This window comes from Balaenoptera musculus, chromosome 10 (assembly GCF_009873245.2).
Source record: "Balaenoptera musculus isolate JJ_BM4_2016_0621 chromosome 10, mBalMus1.pri.v3, whole genome shotgun sequence".
NCBI lineage: Eukaryota > Metazoa > Chordata > Mammalia > Artiodactyla > Balaenopteridae > Balaenoptera > Balaenoptera musculus.
The window spans coordinates 33,481,951-33,501,737 of NC_045794.1; the positions used below are offsets into that span (position 1 = coordinate 33,481,951).

At 39.5% G+C, this 19,787-nt stretch overlaps 1 protein-coding gene across 16 annotated transcripts in view; it reads right to left on the minus strand.

The window, feature by feature from the left end:
• The window catches only part of PRICKLE1 (prickle planar cell polarity protein 1), a 107,802-nt gene that overhangs the window by 87,757 nt on the left and 258 nt on the right, over nt 1-19,787 (minus strand). For 14 of the 16 annotated variants that reach the window (XR_005021553.1, XM_036866631.1, XM_036866626.1 and 11 more), the window contains exon 2: nt 15,006-15,128. The exons of 1 other annotated variant lie outside the window; for it this stretch is intronic. The gene's annotated coding sequence lies outside the window, so the exon portion shown is untranslated. Of the gene's footprint in view, nt 1-15,005; nt 15,129-18,909; nt 18,980-19,787 lie in introns of those variants that run through there. One more of the 16 variants, XM_036866624.1, reaches the window with a different exon arrangement.

Below are 19,787 nucleotides of genomic sequence, written 5' to 3' on the forward strand. Positions count from 1 at the left end.
CTAGGGCAAGAACGTACTGGACTCGTGTAAGAAGTCTGGATTCCAGCCTGGTGCTAACATTTAGTTAACTGTGTAACCCACAGTGATTCTCTCAACCATGGGGAACCTGATTCTTCATTTATCAAATGAGACAACTGACCCACAGTGTGTTACCAGGACTAAATGAGAATGTGTGTAAAAGCATTTTCAACGCTGAAGCATTGAAAGTCTGAAGCTAAGAAAGCCTCCACACCCCGCTACACTCATCAAACGTTTGGTACTATTTTCGCCCAGGAACCAGAGGTACAGAAGTGGACGGTGATCTCACAGGGACTGATACAGTCGTCAGGATCTGGTGTCCCAAACTTGGCTTTTCACTTGAGAAACATTTATTTACTCATCAAGGAAAACATCTTTGAGCCCCTACTTTACACTTATTCTAAAAACAGAAACACAAGTAACACTGTTTTCCTTAAGGGCCTCAAACTTCAGGGTGCAGGAGATAAAATATAAAGAAATGAATTATAATATGTGTTCAGCACTGTAACAGAGGTTGCACGCCATCTTTGCCAAAGGGTTAGCTAAACTCCTTACTATTCCAATTTTTGTATATGAGGGGCAAAGAGATTATTACTACTATTTTACTTTATTATTGTTTTACTACTATTTTATTTTAATTTTATTTTTTTTGGCCGAGCGGCATGCAGGATCCAAGTTCCCTGATCATGGATTGAACCCATGCCCCTTGCAGTGGAAGCACATAGTCCTAACCTCTGGACCGCCAGGGAAGTCCCTATTTTAATTTTTCAATTGAAGTATAGTTGATCTACAATGTTCTGTTAGTTTCAGGTGTACAGCACAGTGATTCAGTTATACATAGGGTAGGTGTGCTAAACACATTTTCGACTTATGGTATTTTCAATTTACAATGGGTTTATCGGGACACCTAACCTGTGGGCTGAGGAAGATTTGCATATGGAATACTTTTCCGTATCAAAAGCAAAATTTTTTATCGTGATATTAAGCTTCATAATGCCCTTATATTTGCAATTTTTATAAAGTATAGTTCAAGTCCACGTTCATTTGGAACAGCAGTGACTGCTTTTAGGTAATGCATTTGTTTTAAGAGAGGAAAGGTCATTTCAAGTTTGTTTAAGACTGCCATCTAGTGCCTCCTTTCTCCCTATTGGATGCAGAGGCTTTCTGTGAGCAAGTCAGTTTAAGGAGAGTCTATAGTTAACTTTCTGGATTGGTTAACTCAGGTTTTAGATAGATAGCAGTAACCTTTTTCAGCTTGGATGTCATTCTTACGGTACCAGCTGTGCCGATTAAGGAAATTAATTGTCCTGCTCAGCAGTCTTAGAGAAAAAGTGAGGAACAGACTTGAAGTAAAAAGCAGTCATTTATTATCCTTTGTTGACCTATGCAATTAGACATGACCCTCAAAACAAGACAAATTAACTCCTTTGTGGTGATGTAATCCCTATAACAGATGGATCGATGATGGAAACATGTAACCCCACCAAGGTTCATGTTTAAGATGAGCAGTGTGGCACTGGAAACTCTGCTCTGGCTGGCACAGCTGAAAGATTATGTCAGCGGCTGAACAGCACAGATTCTGAAATCAGAGTCCTGCAGAGACACCTGCTACAGACTAGATAGTTCTGTGTGACCCAAGGCATTCCTTTGTGAATCAATGTGAAATCAATGTCCCAGCATGATGTTAGGTGGAATTGTGCTAATGGACAAGTAAACCAGTAAGGGACACACAGCAAAGGAGACTTCAGCCTTACGAGCTCATTAGCCAGTTGGAACTGGAATAGTTCCAAGACACTTGTGTGGTTATGTCCACCTACCTGAATTACCCTGGGAGTTTCAACTGGATACAGTTCCCTTTCATGAGTCATAGATTATTTAAGTTTTACTGTGCACTGTTAAACAATTGTCATATTCCACGCTTAAGTGGCTGCCTTCCAAATGGGGTATGAAGTGATTTTTGTGATAAAATTCACTGGAGTCCTAAAGTATAAACGAAGTGTACTGGTTTTAGATAAAATTCCATCTGGCAGCTCAACTTATCAAGACACTGATTTGATTTCAACAGCTCACAGAATTATGATTAGGCAACTCTGAATGGCACCCATATTTCTCTTTCTAGAAAACACCTAGTTTACTCATAAGTAAAATAAATCTTTAAGAAAGTCCTTTCATATTTATTTCAGTTTAATATCACAAGTTAAAAATTCCAAATTCAGTGAGTTCTTGAAAATTATTATATAAACTTTAAAATATATAGTCAAAATAAGAAAATATTTAACTTTATTTTGAAGCAACTATTTTGTATATTTGGGAAATTATTTTCACAAGCATTTATGTGTTAAGGTCAACAATAACCAGTTTAATTTAATATGCAATAGTTTGTGCGAATGTAACCTTAACCCCAGAAGTTGTCTTAGCAAATATAAAACCTTTAATTTCCTAGGCTTTATCGTGTAAATCCCCTCAAATCACCTGTCAAATTCTACCTTCATCTAGCCACGGAAAAATGTAGAGTAAAATGTAGCCTATTTGAACTGTGAAAGTAAGTATAAACGTCATGGATAGGTAATTTTTGCACATGTTAATATTAGAAAAGAAAAAAAACAAATATTTTGGGTTTCTCCATATTATAGACTTGGTATGAGTTTCAGAGTCAACAAAAAAGACCAGTAAGAGGGATTTTATGAAGAAGTTATTTCCTCCTCCAAGAGAATTCAAAAAGAAGCTAATAGGAAAAAGAAAATGTCCCTGTAGCTTATATTATATATTGATCAAAACCAAAATCCCTGAAACCAGCCTAGGGGAGGGTGAAACCATCCAGCACAAACCCAGTCTGTAGTTAAAGCCAGTGGTGAGAAGCAGACGAACTCCGGGGTCCCAAGCCTTTGGTTTGGAAACAAGCAGGGATTCTGGTGGCTTTTCAAATCCAGCTCCTGGGATGGAAGCTTGCGCTTGTTTTTATGGTACAAGATCATGATCCCCCAGCAGGACTCGGGTGACCTGGGTCTTCAGGTCCTGATGTGCCAACAGCCTCGTGAAAGTCACTTTCATTCATTGAGCATCAGAGGGCTCATTTACTAATTGAGGCCAAGCATCCTTCCTCTTGCATGAGTGCATTCCCCAGCCCAGCCCACCACATCGTGGCGTCCTGAAGGATGGAGCGAGTGGGTCACATCTTTGGATCTTCCTTTCCTTTTGCTTCCACTCATCACCCCCTTTCTTGTGTTGTACAGGAATATGTCTATGTTTCTTCAATAAATATTTGTTGAATGAATAAAATGAATGAATGAGAGATAAATTTTAAGTGTGAACAATTCGGGTAGATTTCATATTACGATTAACCTTCAAAGATATATAAGCATTTGCAAATGAAAACTATCTGTATTCCAGATATCTTCATCTATACTTTAGAACATTTAAACAAGGAAATATTTATGGGTTTTCCCCCTGCCAAGAAACATTTAAAATATATCACTAATACTTAATTTCCTTATTTAAAAAGTAACACACCTACAGCACAAACTATGGAAAAAATGAAAGAGGGACACAAAGTCATATCCATTCCTAATCTACCCACCAAGAAATAAACCATTACTAACATTTTGCTAATAGAAAAACTTCACGGAGAGTCAGTAGGCCATCCACACAGGGCATCAAACCCAAAGCACCTGGGGACCCATAGGTCCGGGAGAAGGTCCTCAGTTTCTCGTATGTTTTTAAAAGACTTTTCATCAGTTAATCCAGGGAGTTCCTCGAGCATTGCAGGATTGTTTCATCCTAAAGAAATTTAGTGGCTTCTGATCGCTAATTAGACTGTACTCAGTTACACTGAGAAATGTAATGGCCAAATAAATAAGAATATTACACAAAGGAGTCAGCTTGAGAAATGAAAATAATAATCTGAGGGCTGCTTTAAAATACTGGAGCAAAATAACCGAATTACCTTAACAGGTATTATCTTCAAGCCAGGACCACTAAAACATGTGCATGTCAACTAGACCAAAAGCCAAGGATAGGCCCATGCAGGCACCTCTCCCTTGGGTTGCACTAGAATCAGGCTCACAAGCTCCCATCCATTTTTCTCTTTATGGATGGACTCTATTTGGCCAACCTGCAATTCTGATTTACCATCAGTTCTCCTTCCTCTTAAATTGCTGACATATGAATAGGTGACTTGACAAACATTGTTCCCAAAGATTGGGAGACTAAAGTATTTTATCCTAAGAAACAAGAAAGGCAAAGCAAAGGCAAAAATTCTTTACAACTATCGTGTGCAGCAGTGGGTGCATGGTCATGGAGATTCTCTAACACAGCCAAGGAAGTGATAATACTTCCTAAATTTGGACTGAGAAAGAAAACGTATTATTAATTCTCTCTCAGCATTTGTATAGATTTCTTCTATCTGTGGTTTTCAAACTGTGTGCAAGGAACCAGGACCCTCACCTGGCTGAGGAGGAGACAAGGGCACTGAAAGGGCAGGGCTATAAACAGGAACTTTTGAGTTGCCAGGTAACATACAGGATGCACGGTTAAGTCTGAATTTCAGACAAACCATCAATCATTTTTTTAGGGACATGCAATATTTGAGACACACTTATACTAAAAATTCTTAATTGTTTACCTGAAATCCAAATCAACTGGGCATCTTGTGTGGTTTTCTTATCTTGACAAATCTGGCAGCCCTATCACTAACTCCCTTTCTCCCTCCCAACAAAAGCAGTTTCTACTTGACGTGCTGGAGTTCCAGATTACCTTGTGTTTGAGAAAAGTGTTCAGCTATCCAAAAAAAGTTGTAAACCACTTTGCTAGATGAATCTGGGCAACACTCTGAACTCCACTGTCTGTGGACTTCTCATGAATAAAGCAGAGTGCATCTGGTTGTTGTGAAAATTAATTAAAGCTTGTAAAGCCCTTTGCGATTGGCATGTTCAGCCACATATGCTACAAAATATTTATCACATGCCAGACTGCCTGAAAACATACTGATTGCTCAGTGAACAATCAGATGGCAGAAATTCTGAAAGATGTTAAATCACAATCTTAATCTCACCACACTGAAGAACCACATATTGAAACACAGCAGGCTTTCCAGCCTAAGAAGTGAACTTACCTTTGAAAAACAAACATAATGTAATTTGCTTTTAAAAAGTACAGTATTCTAAATTATATTGTTATGGATTTTTTTCAGCTGAATCATAGTTTTTGAAACAGGAGATCAAGAAATAACAATCAGGAAATGAAGAAAATAGTTCATCTCCTACAAGTCTACTGTCTGCTATTTCTGCTTGGTAAGGTTTTTTTAGACTAAAAAAAAGTTTTTATGAAAACAAAACAGAGATACCAACACAATAAAACACATCTGGTGGCCACTTGGTGACATTTAGGCTCTTTTTTGTCCCAACCATTAGCTTTCATGGAAAGCACTTACAGTACTAAAGCAGATGTCATAAAAGTGCAACACATTATATAATGTTGTCTAAACACTTGAGTCTGAAATTGAAACGTGGCAGTGAAAATGAAGAGTAAATAAATTTAGATTGTACCAACATAACAATGAAAAGACACAAGTGTAAATAAATACCTGGTGGGATGGCCAGGTTAATGCAACATTTAAGGAGAAGAGAGAGCCCTTATTCAGAAGCTTAAAGTCAATTACAGAGAAGAAAGACAGGGTCACAATTAAAGCTGTCAAAACTCATCTCTTACTTTTGATTGAAACTGAAGTTTTATAAAGGTGACAATAAGTCCATGACTAAGAGCATAATTAATCTTAGAGCCAGATATAAAGATCTGCAATTCACTGAGCATCATGCTTGTCTCATGTTTCCTGCCTTTGCACACACTTTGCCTTCTCCCCAACCTGAGTCATTGTCCAATTCTAATGGCTTGGTCAACTCCTATTCAGTCGTCAAGACCCATCTCAACCATATCCTCCTCTCTGGAGCCTTCCTTAAAAATTCACACAGAACAAATGACTTCCACTTTTAGCTTTGTGCCACTACTATATCTAGTACATTTCTATTCCTGCCTCTACCACAGTATTTCACAAGTGCTTAAATGCCTTCCTTCCCTACAAAATGGTGAGCTTTTTAAAGACAGGAACCATTCTTGTTTGATGTTTGTATTCCCAGAGCCTAGCACAGTGCCTGGCAAACCACAGGACTCAATGAGGGTGTGCTGAAGTGAAAATGATGCCCCCAAACTGAAATAAAAATGGGAAATTTAACATTAAATGGTTAACATGCGTTTGTAAGTGCAATTTCTTTTTACCTTTCAGAGGAGAGAAAAGGCGGTAGAGAATATGCAAAATAGCTACCATCACTTTGAAGTGAATAAATGGTCAGGAAATGAGGCAGAAGATGAAAGGTTCTGCATGTCCATTTAAGGAGCTAGAACAACAGAAACTACTGTGAGCTGTCCCTAAAACATCTCTGCAAAAGTATGCCAACTGTAACCTGGAGGGCTGGCCTCCAGACCAAGGAGCAGATGCGACTTTATTTCTATTCCTCCCTCTAACCTTCTGCTGAGAAGGCCCACAAAGGTGTCATTAAGAGATGGAATGCCTTCTTGCAGCACTTTCACACACTCATTACCATCTGATAGCGTTTGATCTCTGAGTCATGGCTGAAGCGACCCAGATTCAAACTGGTGATTATTAATGTCACATTTCTATAGGACTTCCTATTGGAACAGCACTTATAGTCACTTGCAAATCTGCTGGGATCGGGGCCACGGCTCATTGAGTTGTTCATCTGAACAACTCACAAACTCCATCTTCGGAGATATAATATAAGTAGTACCCTACTTCCCAGTGGGCTGTCTGTAACTTCAGGCTCAGCCTAATTAGAATGTGAATAAGATCCAAGGGCCTGAGAATCTGCATAAAAGTTAGTGATTTAATTAATCACAAAAATGATTTTTGCTACAAAAATGGAACACCCAGACCAGTAGGTATGGTGACACAGGCCAACATGTATTATTTAAGATTAATACAGAAAGAGTTCCACCACTGACTGCATATTTATACCAGCTTTTATTGGGAGAGGGGGGAGATAAGAATATTATTATGGTTTAAAAAAATATTAAGAATGCAACTAAAATGGATGCTGGGCTACTCTTATTTTCCAGCAAACCCTCTCTAAACCTCCCCCAATTAATTCCAATTTGGTCAATGGACACGCATGTTTTAAACAAAATTATAATCACTATTTTTTTTAAAATTTATTTATTTATGTATGTATGTATTTTTGGCTGCACTGGGTCTTCGTTGCTGCGCGCAGACTTCTCTAGTTGCAGCGAGTGGGGGCTACTCTTCGTTGTGGTGGCTTCTCTTGTTGTGGAACATGGGCTCTAGGCATGCAAGCTTCATTAGTTGTGGCACGTGGGCTCAGTAGTTGTGGCTCAATGGGCTTAGTTGCTCTGTGGCATGTGGGATCTTCCCGGACCAGGGCTTGAACCCGTGTCCCCAGCATTGGCAGGCGGATTCTTAACTGCTCCACCACCAGAGAAGTCCCTATAATCACTATTGATTACATAAGTAAGTGAACATACTACTTTGGGTCTTACTTTATAAATTTTCCATATTTCCTATGTATAAACACAGTACTCACGTTTGTAACTTTTAGTATGAATATAACTATGCCATTGTTGTAACTACATCAGATTAATAATTTGCTCTGAATATTACTACATTTTTTTAGCTTCTCATATTAAATTATAATGTAACTTATTAAACCAGACTTTTGGTAAGGGGAAGTGTACATTCTCTTAGGTCTTTAAAACACAGCTACTGTTGAATTTTGAATTGGCCACACTGAATCATGAATAAAGAGACCATTTTTAAAAGTTGCACCTGGTTAACATGAATAATTTTGAGTAGATTGTGAAATAATTCTAGTCAGGGACTTAGGTAATGATGAAAATTAATAATAATAACAATATTAGCTCCCATTTATTAACGATTCCCCTAAAGTTTTAGCCTTCAAATCCAGTATTTTAGAATCAAGGAAATTCTGAGCCTAAAATGTCATCAGGCCTCTCACATCATTCAGGAAACTGAGGCACAAAGTGGGTAAGAAGTCCAAAAAATTAAGTGACTTGTCCAAGATTACATGTAAGTTAGTAGTAGTAGAGGCTATAATTATCTAAAAGCATTTAATATAGAACAAATATAAACACAGCAATGTTTACAAAACAATAAAACATCATCAAACTATTTTAGATAGATTATAAGTGCTTATTTTCCTCTTTCGTTTGTTTCTTTCTTTAGAAAAATTGAACTACTAATTTATTTAGGAATCATCAAACCAAAGCTCCTTAGGAAGGTGCATCTTGAACAAATAGGCAGCTTACCCATCAGTAAATTGGGGACAACCTTGGTTAGACCTCTACACAAAGATGCAGTGAAGGTAAATGAGATGAATCTGAAATTGCTTTGTGTACTTCGGAGGTATTAGCTGCATTAGTAATAAACAACCCCTGAGTTAAAACATGATCATTTCTGGACAAATACATTGGCACAGCTCCTTAACAGGAAAGCTGACTCACCGCCAATTTAGCCCTGGAACCTGAGACATTAAAATAATAATTTCAAGCAACCAGGTTTCTTACTGAGCTGGCTGAAATCACTTAGAGGATTAGCTTTTCACCTCTAGAATTTAAGTCAGGATTTCTTGAGTGAAAGATAGTCCATCATCCTTATTTTAACATAAAAGTCTGTCAGAAGATACTACCTTTTTTTTTTAAGGTTACAGAGCAGCATGGGTGCATTATGAAGTGGGAAATCACATAGCTCACAAATATTTGGTCTTACTTCTATTAATATAGCATCCATTCGCTATATGATTACATATCATTGAGCACTTTGTGGTGGAGAGAAGGGAGGAGGGGTTTTGATCAGTTTCTTTCCTCATACTCCATAACATTTCTCTGGCTTTATTCAGATAAGGGAGGAAACAGCTCAGAAACTCCAGTGTAGCTGCCACCCGCACCGCCGCCCCACCCCCCCCCACCCCGCCCCGCCCCCAGCCAAATACACCAAAAGACTCTGTTTTGGAGATTTTCACTCAGATAAAAACAGCAGTCAGGTCTCTGTTTTTTTTTTTTTTTTGGTTTTTTTAAAGGTTATTTTATGACATATAGATTTTTCTTTTTTTTTTTAAATTTATTTTTGGCTGCGTTGGGTCTTTGTTGCTGCGCGCGGGCTTTCTCTAGTTGAGGCGAGTGGGGTCTACTCTTCATTGCGGTGCGCGGGCTTCTCATTGCAGTGGCTTCTTTTGTTGCAGAGCACGGGCTCTAGCCACGCGGGCTTCAGTAGTTGTGGCATGTGGGCTCAGCAATTGTGGCTCGCGGGCTCTAGAGCGCAGGCTCAGTAGTTGTGGCGCACAGGCTTAGTTGCTCCACAACATGCGGGATCTTCCTGGACCGGGGCTCCAACCGTGTCCCCTGCATTGGCAGGCGGATTCTTAACCACTGTGCCACCAGGGAAGTCCTGGTTTCCGTTTTTACTTTATATATAACATTAAAATGGTCCACAAATGCCTACCCTGGAAAATGAGGGTGCCCATTTGCTAACTTTATGGTTCTATTATGAGAATGAGAATGTAAGAGTAAAACCCTCTAACTAGCTTATACACATTATTATACATATTATTAGATCAGGGAGGGGTGTTCCAATTCGAAGCTCCCTAAATATTTGCAGTCATTCATTCTGCAGGCACTATGTGCCTATGTGCCAGGCACTACTCTAAGAATGGGCATAAAGCCATATACAAGACAGCATAGAGATTTCTTCCTGGAACAAACAGCTACAATAAGTAGGTATCTGTCCAGGAGTGGTAAGTGCTATGGAGAAAAGTGAAGCAGGTTAAGGGGTTTTGGGAGTGCTAACTGGTGGCTGGGAAGGCAGGGGCGCTGCTCTTTCATGTAAGGTGATCAGGGACGGCTTCCCGGATATCAGATGCCTTTTGAGCCGAGACCTGAAGGGATGGAGTGAGCCATCTTCCCGCTTGGAAAAACCAACACGTGTGCTTTTATATTAGCTTGAAGTCCAGAACAAACAAGATTAGCTGTGAAACTTCAGGAAAGTGAAACCTACAAATAATAAGGCTTATACCATACTTTGGACCAGCCCTCAATTTACCTCCAATGATCCTGAAACCCTGTTTAGCGACTACTTAATCTTTTTCCTGACTAAAGTGCCTCACAGTAGTATCCCTTCACATAATGACTAAGAGAGAGCTTTCCTGTTAACGTTGTACAAACAACCCAAGCAGATAACTCAGGTGTCAGTGTCCACTCTGAGGCCCTGATTAGTTGATCTGGCAGTGGGTGTAGGAAAAAAGAGCTCATGCTAGCTGATTTTGCTACTGGCCATGCCTTCACAGTGAAAAAGTTCAGAGGAAACTGGACAGTTATCCAGGTTTTAAAGAGGTGAATTTTTAAAGTTCTTTTAATTAAAAACAAAGCACCCTTCCTCCCCTCAAGAACGGCAACATACAATAACAACAAAAAAATCAAGTAAACTAGGTAAGTATCAAATGTCTCCTTTTGTTCCTATTATGCAGACACAGCCAGCAGTTACACTGATTGGTTTAAGTTCTTTTTATTTAGTCTATGTTCTACAGTAATGGTAGTAATGGATAATGATAGGAAATAACCCAATTTTTCAAAGACTGAAGAAAAGAGCAAAGAAACAAAATGGGCAACAAACTCTTTTAATCAATTTGCACAAAACTATGCAACCAAGAATTTTCCTACCCTTGATAATAAAACTTTCAGATGCATCATAGTTATGAGAAAAACAGAGTGTGCTTCTCATATTTTATTGAGATTTTCTGATTTATCGTACCTAGAACAATATATATATGTGTATACATACACATATATCTATGTATACACACATGCACTGTGGATACGGACACTTTAAAAACACTTTATATGTTATGAAATATATGATGTGGAATCATGTCTGTAAAAGGATCCAACATAATTGCTGGCTATAAAAAACAATTATAATTAGCAATCGATTTAAAAATTTTAACCTTTGTAATTTAAAATATTTTAAAATAAGACTTAAAATTGTAATAAAGTTGTAAATTTGTCAGATAAGCTCTGAAACCTTTATAGTGATTTGGTTGGGTTATACTTCTTAAACTGACACACATAGGTCATGGCAGAAAATTGAACAATCATTCATTCAACAAATGCAGGAGCCCAAGAGATAAGGAAACATAAGACACATTATGGTTTTCATAGGATAATCTGTTTTTCATAGTACATTAATTACACTTTCAAGTAATATGCTTAGTATCTTTTTTGTCAACCTCCAGATACCTTTTCAGGTGATGTAACTCCACATTTAAAGCAATGAGACCAATTGTTAATCTGGGAAAAACTACAATCAGTACACTATAGAGTATCCCAAAAGTCTGAAAACATAAGGGAAATAATGTATTTATTATGTTATTTTTCAGATGAACAATTACATCCATTGTTTTAAATTTGGAGGCACTTTACCTGAAAGGTAACTGGAGGCTGACAAAAAACATATTGAGCATATTATTTTACTTTATTTCATTTTTAATTTATCTTTTATTGAGGTAATATTGGCTTGTAACATTATATAAGTCTCATGTGTACAGCATTATATTTATACTTCTGTGTACACTACAGAATGTTGACCATATTATTTTAAAATAACTAACATCACATTTTCAAAGATTCCTGAGTTTTGGGGCTCTCTGTTGTTGAGTGTCCATTATGTGCCAGGCACTGTGTTAGGCGTTGGGTATGAAATGGTGAACTAACGTGGTTCCTCCCTTATATCAATTACCATCTACTCACAGGAGCAGAACATAGATCTTCCCAGAGCTGAGTTAAAATGATGTCTATATTTTGACAGCAACATTAGGAATGAATGTAGCTGTTAAGAATGAATGAACAAATGAACAAAACAGAAAGGAAGGAAGGAAAGAAAAATGTTCAGTCTAGTAGGATTAGAAACATAAAATTTTAGAACTGGAAGGAAATCTTAGAGATCATCTAATTTAGTGGCTCTTAACCACAGCTGTGTATCAAATTACTTGAAGAGCTTTTTCAAGTTAAATGTGCAAGACCCCACCCCAAACCTGCTGCCTTAACAATCTCTGTGTGTTTGCATTTTGAAAAAGCTCCATAGGTGTTTACGGTTCAAACCTTTGGTTAACATGCACTGACCTGGCCTAATTCCCTTACTTTGTATGTGAGGAACTGAGGCCCAGAAAGGCTGAGTGGCTGACTAGAAATCACACAGCTATGAGACTACAGTCCAAATTTTCTGATTTTCAGAAAATGATGGTAGAAAAACTGTCTTTTTCTGTACTATTATATTGCATCACCACTGTCTGTTCTTGAATCTCTGCTCAAGAAGAAACAGGATAAATGGACAAGTACTTGACCAAAAGTTACTGAACCAAAGTAAAAAAAAGCTAGTGTGTACAGGCAACATGAACACATAAAAAACAAAGACCCATCATGTACCATTGTAACCTGGTTGCTTCCTGCTTAAACAGCCAAGTCAAGCCAGTTTAAAACTCTCCCACACAAATATCATTATTCCTATCAGTTTCTCATTTCAGCACTGCATTGAATAATAATTTTGGCTTTTGTGGGTAAGGAGAAGAAGAGAGTGATTTTTTCTGGTTTATTCCTAAAATTCAGAAGGTTAAAAAAAAATATGTTTCCAATACCTCAATATGAAGAAAGCCTGGTCTGCTTTTAACACGTTTGGCAGTACTTGAGGACATGTTTTTGGCTATTAGCCTGACAAGCTGTTTAAGCTTATAGAAGACCCACAAAGGGAACTTATATGATTAAGTTAGTTAAACACAAACATCTTTTCTGTATATTTTATTCCCTCCCTTCACATTCACAAAAACATAAAAGGCTAAAGCATTTCAGAACTAGGTGAGGGGGCAAGTTATTTATCACTTCAGCTCCCTTCCCAAGGCTTGTGTAAATAAGAACTGAAGCAACTCAATGAAATTATTCATATGATCCTTGCAAGGAACAAAGCTAAGCCTCAGAAAGGAGTTCAAAATTCCCACGAAGCATATGAATTTTCTTACAAGAAACATCTGTGATTCTCTAATGCACTTCAGAGCTAACTTTATCTCTTTCTAAAAATTATGTAACATGCACATACTTCAAGCACTGAACATACTTATTAATTACATAGTCATGGAAGAATTTAAAATGCTGTCTTCTTTTGACACACATTATAACAAGTATTTCAACACTAGAGCACTAAGGAGTCTTCTTACATAAAATCTAACAGTTCCTGAAATTGTTTGGCAGAGATATTTTATTTATTTATTTTTAGGTCTTTTTCAAAATTAGTTATCTATTTTATACATATTAGTGTATCTATGTCAATCCCAACCTCCCATTTCATCCCATCACCACCCTCCCTTCCCCACTTTCCCCCCTTGGCGTCCATACGTTTGTTCTCTACATCTGTGTCTCTATTTCAAGGCAGAGATATTTTAAAGAAAAACAAAATGCCATGCTATCTAGGTCTTTTTCAGATCCTAATGAAGGAACGTAGATTATTCAGGAATGTAAATAACAGAGTTGGAAACATCAATTACAGTTAACAAGTTATGAGTTTCTTCAGAAGAATACCATACTATTTACTTATCACTGAGATAAAAGACAAAAAAAAAACAAGTACAAATGCCTCTCGTGAAACTATAACATGGTCTAAATCAGTTTACTATTATTAGATTAAAAGAATGTTGTGTATGAGTGTGTGTGTGTGTGTGTGTGTGTGTGTGTGTATCCAGAAGACTGCACTGCAACGAGGGCAGAGGAGCTGGCCAATATAGAAATGGGTTTTAATAGACTTTCTACTTCAACCATAGTTACTATAGTGGGTTTTGTCACTATAGCAATGGACCTGGGTGGGCTGAGTATTTGGCAGGCTGGGGTACTCAGCTGGTAAAGCAACATAAATCTCATTCTACCTTGAGTTGAGTAAATTTCCTCTAAGAAGGTTTGCTTAATTGAAAGAGTTTTCAAGGAGAAAGGACAAGTCTAAGTGTCGGTTGGTGGGTGCTTCTTACACTAAGGCTAACCTCGCACCCTCTCCTAGCTTTGGTCAAAGGCCCCCACCATCGTTCATTAGTGGTAGGACATTGGATGCAGGCAGTAACTTAACCTCCAGGATCTCAATGATCCCTAGCAGCCTGGGTTAATTTCAGCTGTCTCTACAGGGGCTACATGAAACATGGCATTTACAAATTTGGATTATACAGCACTATTTATTACATGATGGAAGATTTCCAAAAATGCCAGAAGAGATGTTGGCATTTATGCAAGTCAACTACTGTTCAACCCAAAGAAGCACTATATTCTATAGGATGTGTTTGCCAGGATTGAAAGAGCCTATGTGAAAACACCCTAATTGGGACCATCTTAGCACCTCAGCTATTGGATACCCTCTAGCTCTAGGTGTTATGTTTCAAATGGGCCAACAAACCATCCTGGAAACAGAACTCCCCAGTCCTGCAACTAATCCCTTCACTCTAAATCCTGAAAGTGTATATTTTCTTATTTTCAGATTTAATAAGTCAAGTATATCTGGTAGCTATTAAAAGATTTAAGCCACTACTGTTTTAAAAGGTTTCAGTGTTCAGAGATTTCAAGCCCACAGAGGGGGTGATCTGGCGGGTTTGGTGGCTGTAGAATGGTGAAATTATTTCCATGGTTCCCTCCCTGCCCCGCTCCCCCCCCCCCATGCCCACTGTTTTAAGAATATTCTTATTGAACTTTTCTCTACTTTTTAAATGTGTCTTTAACATATGTTCATGGGCTCACAAAAAGAAAAGTAGAAGAAGTTGAAGGAAAGACACTGTACCCAATAATCTTCAGTGACCTAAATAGATAATTATAATGACAGATTCCCTAAAGAAGGAGGGGGAAAAATTCGAAAAACGTTGGCTACTTACAATATGTGATCAGATAACCTTTCCTTCTTTTCTTCTTTGGGGAAATCCAAACTGCTGTACAATGTTTCTTTAAGTTTTCCTTTATTGAACAGTCCTCATGCTTGCACAAAGCCAAGGGCCATCCTAGAAAACCAGGGCCAATACTGTGTCACATTAAGTGGTGGCTACCTTATATCAGACTTTTTTTAAAAGGTGACAAAAATGGGGTGGGGGAGAGAAGGTGGTTATAAAAAGCTTCCCAGGAAACCAAATAGCCTTTATTTAAATTAAAAGCAATCACAGCCTGATTCTTGGAACACACTTGGAAATGCTTTTTGGCATGCAGCTGCTACATGCCGCCAATATTGTGTGTAATTGGAAACATTTCAAACAGAATTGTTACCAAAGTCAAAGACCATAATTGTAAGCTGTGGGATCTGCACTGCAGATAAAAGCAGGGCAGCTGAGGGAGAGCACGCTGCACCCAGGGGTCTCCTTAAGGCCACATCTGACTACAATATTTTCACTGTATTATTGACAACTCTTTCTTTCCAGAGGCCCAATGAGACAAGAAGGAAACAGAGAGAAGCGTACACAAAGCAAAAACTGGTGGGTGCTATAAATCAGCAGTCGGGACAAAACTCTTAGAAAGGAGTACATGACTTTAGTACTTCAACAACTGAAATAACACAGCCCGCACTTTTTTTTTTTCTTCTGAAGTGTAATCCACTAGAAATGAAAGGCTTCTCTCCCAAGAGTTTAGAACAAACCTACCAGTGAGAAAAAAATGCAACTGCAGTCGAACTGGTCAGTTGTTTTTTAGGATCGCTTCGGACGAAGTTACGGACAGGAAGGAAAAAGTTCAGTAAGGGGGAATGACAGCTGCTCGCTAGTTTACAGCTCTAAGTTTTAAAATGTTTACACTGGCTTCTGCCTTGCTGGTATTTTTATTTTTATTTTACATTTAAAATCTCTCTTCATAAGGAAATGAATCTGGAGAGGTCTAATCAGTTCAGGCTGGGCAATCGTTCTTGTTCTAGAGAGGTCCCTTCAAAAGTGACCAAAATGCATTTAGAGTTTAGTCTAAACAAGCGCACAAAGCAGAGACACAGGAAGAATTACTGCATTCTTTTTGAGAGGTTTGAACCGCCCCCCACCCCCCGCACCGCCCCCGGGGGACTGGAAATAGAGCCAGCGGACAACTGGCTCAGGAACGGTTCTTGGAAAAATCGTGTCATTCTGGCACACGGGAGAGGGGTCCGATTATTCTGTCGTGTCTCTGCGCCAGGAGTGTCATGACATCAGCGTGCTTCATCTTGTAAAGCCTGTCTCTTCGCACCATCCCTCCTTCAGGAGAGAGGAGAGTGAGGGAAATGGAGAGGGAGGTGGACCCCCATGTGCAATTTCGGGCCAGGCCTTTTCCACTGTTCCAAAATGTTCCTCCACCAACACACACTTAGTTAACCTCCGCGACATCACTTCTGCACGGCCACAGACAGGAAGGTTGGCTATTGGTTGCTGGCGGCGCTGAGGTGCTAGGCTTGTGTGCGTCCAGAGACGGAAGAGTCCAGAAGGGGGGCCGGCTGGGTCCTGGCACTTGGCTCTGGCTCCACGTACCGCCTGAGGTTTCGAGGAACTGCATCAAGGCAGGACTTGGCACCAGGACTACTGTACTTCCCTCTCCCAGCTCGTTTGCTAATACGACCTTCTAAAGACATTAGTGTGTAATACGGTACTGCTTTATTCTGTGACCAGAAGACAAAGCAGGAGTGGCCCCTCAAAACACCAACCAACCAATCAGCCAAGAAATATAACTCATTCACTTTCCTAATTCCTCTTGATTGTGAAATAATTGGACCTGCATTTAAGCAAACTGAATATTCTCACATGAATAAGAGTTAAACAATTAACATTATTTTATGTAACCTGGAGGGAAAAAAAGAGAGCTATTTTTTTTGCATCTTTAACATTTCTATGCACAGATGAGAATCACTTTGATTTTTAAAATTACTTTCCTTCTTTAAAAGGAAAAATTTACTCTTTATAAACTACTTTAATGGGAAAATTAACAGTAGTAACTAGAATAATCTTTTCTGAAAATTGTTTCCAGTAATATGGACAACCCAAACTGTATCACTAAAATAGTTACTTAATTACTGGAGGATCATTTAAAAAATTCTTGTTCCATCTCACGAGTATTATGAAAAGTCACTCATAATACTCAAGTATTTGTTTTTGGTTTTCAAGTAATTATAAACGGTTTTAGAGAAATTATCTTACAGTGTCACTTTTTAAAACTTAGATTTCAGCTTACTTTTTAAAATTCTAACTTAAGAAATTTTAAATTGTAACCTTTTTTTCTTTTGTGTTTTTTCAGAGTTATCATAGCAGAGGACATTAGGAATAACCAGACTTTTACCCATATCTGACTCTAAACTTAATAGTTTAGCTATTAACCCTATAAGGGTCTTTTTTTTCCTCCAGCTGATATTAGCTTTTATTTGGGTGACCCAAGCTGACTCATTACAACCTCCTTTATTATAGAGACAAATGGTGGTTCCATGGACCTTGATTTTGAAAACATGATAAACTTTTAATTAAAGGTTCAGTGGTATTGCTGGCAGAACTGATTGAATCTGTCACTTGAGTAAAATACATCACTTTTCTTTTAAAAACCTGTGAACCAACAGGCTCCCTCAGTGATAAATCACCAATTAGTACCAAATTAAGAATTGAAAAATTAATTTACAAAATCCATTCTCTCACATCAATATAGCTACCCCTATGTCCCATCCAGTCCTTTAGCCCTCTCTCCCTCCCTCCCACACTGATTCACAAGAAGAAGTCACTATTGTTAGCCATGGCTTATTAAAAGAGATTCTCAAGTTCATCAGCAAGTGTGCTAACTTTCAACTGTGGGTAACGTGCATTCATTTCTAGCACCTTTTAGTATTAATAGGTAGAGCACATGCATTGTTAACCTTTAAATCCTTTGTATAAACATTTCTGGAAGAGCTTGTAAAATATCTCCTTCTGTGTTTCCTGACTCGCCAGTTGATGGCATTTAGGAACCTCCTGGTACCAGCAGGTGCTGTATTTTGTTTTCTTCAGGCTCCAGCTGGGCTACAATGACAGATTCCTGTCCCAGGCCCAGCCCAGCCACCTAGGCTAGGACCACATGGAGGCAAACTGAACCGGGCCCCGCCAGACAGCAAGATAAATGGCTGCTGTTTAAGTTTAAAATCCCCTAGTGGGAGTAAATATTGTTCCAAAGAAAAAGGCTTGACAAATATTGCGTCATCCTTCCAGAGCTGTCTTGATTAAAGCAGAATCTTTGGATTAAGTTGGTGCTCCATTCAAAATGTATCTATCTTGCTGTCATGGGATTTTTTTTTCCTTCCTAGTGTCTGAAAACAGACATATTGTTGGGGATGGTGAAACAAGGCTGCCACCTCCCAAGGGGCTAGAGTCCACTCTGATAATAGAAGGCGGCTGAACATTGACACTTCACTGAGGATAATGGAGACAGCAAAGGCTTAGTGGGAAAAGGCCAGTTGTCACCTAAGTGACAGGCAACAGCTGAGCTCACACATCTGGAGCCAGACCAGGGCAAACATTCAGCAACCCTCACCCGTCTACACCTTGGGTTTGGTCTGAAGTAACAGACGAAGTTCCTTTTACTCCAAAGGCACATTAGAAATTAACTGATGGTGAACCGCATCGATTATATAACATCAGCTGTAGACAGTGCGTTCTGAAGTCTGGTTAAAATCGGGAGGTAGACAAAACTGTACCGGCATGCACAAATACAATTTCATTACATGTAATCTGTCCTTCATAAAACCCGTCCCCAAAGCCACATATATATGCACGCTTTTTATAGCACAAATGCATCTGAACTCCTCGAGAGAGGCAAGATCCTTACGTGTTCTTTTCCTTTAGGCAGTTCCCATGCTGTGTTCCTCACCTTGCTCAGGGCCGCAGCTCTGCCTACCATACTCTTCAAAATCAGCAACCAAACGTGTTTGGCTTATGACTCTGAATCCTCCTTAGGGAAGCTGGAACCCACGGCAGTGCCAGCCATCCTCCCCCCACCCCCACCTCCTTCTTCAGCCTCCTGAAGACAATCTGTGGACGATTTTCCCAAAGTCCCCCAAATAACACGGCACTGCCAACAGTCACTGGCGATGCCGTCTGTTTTTCTTAGAGGGCAATGAAAATTTAACAGCTTTCTGCTGCATCCTGAGTCCTGGTCCTGCTAATTATTAACATGCCCAGTTTCTCCAACTTTTTCTGCCTAAAGGGAAGAAGACGCTCCCATTCTTTCCCATATGCGTGCAAAATCCGGAAAACACCACTGCTGGGGCGGGGGCGGGGGCGGGAGGGGGGAGCTGATGCACCTCAGCCAAAAAGCAATCGGCCCTTTCCCCAGAGCGTTAGGGGAGAATAGGCACCCTGCCTCCGGACGCCAGTAGGTGACAGGCGATCCTAAGAGGTGGACATGGACCAATGCACCCCGGCCTCCCCGCGCCCCGCATCGCCCCAACTCTGGGGCCGCTGAGCGGGTTTCCACGCAGGAGAGAATCAAGGGAAGAGTTGGTTGTGATGCAGCAAGCAGGAGCCGTGCGGGCAGCCTATCTGAAGCCCTCTTGGTGCTGCAGCCCCAGTATCTGCTTTCACTGTCTACCCAGCCCAACAAACCGACTATGCCCATCTCCCCCATTTTCTGCGACACCGACCCAGTCTGGGTGTCACAGACCCCCCGCAGTGACGCGGACCGTGCCGGGCCCTTCCCCCGCGGCG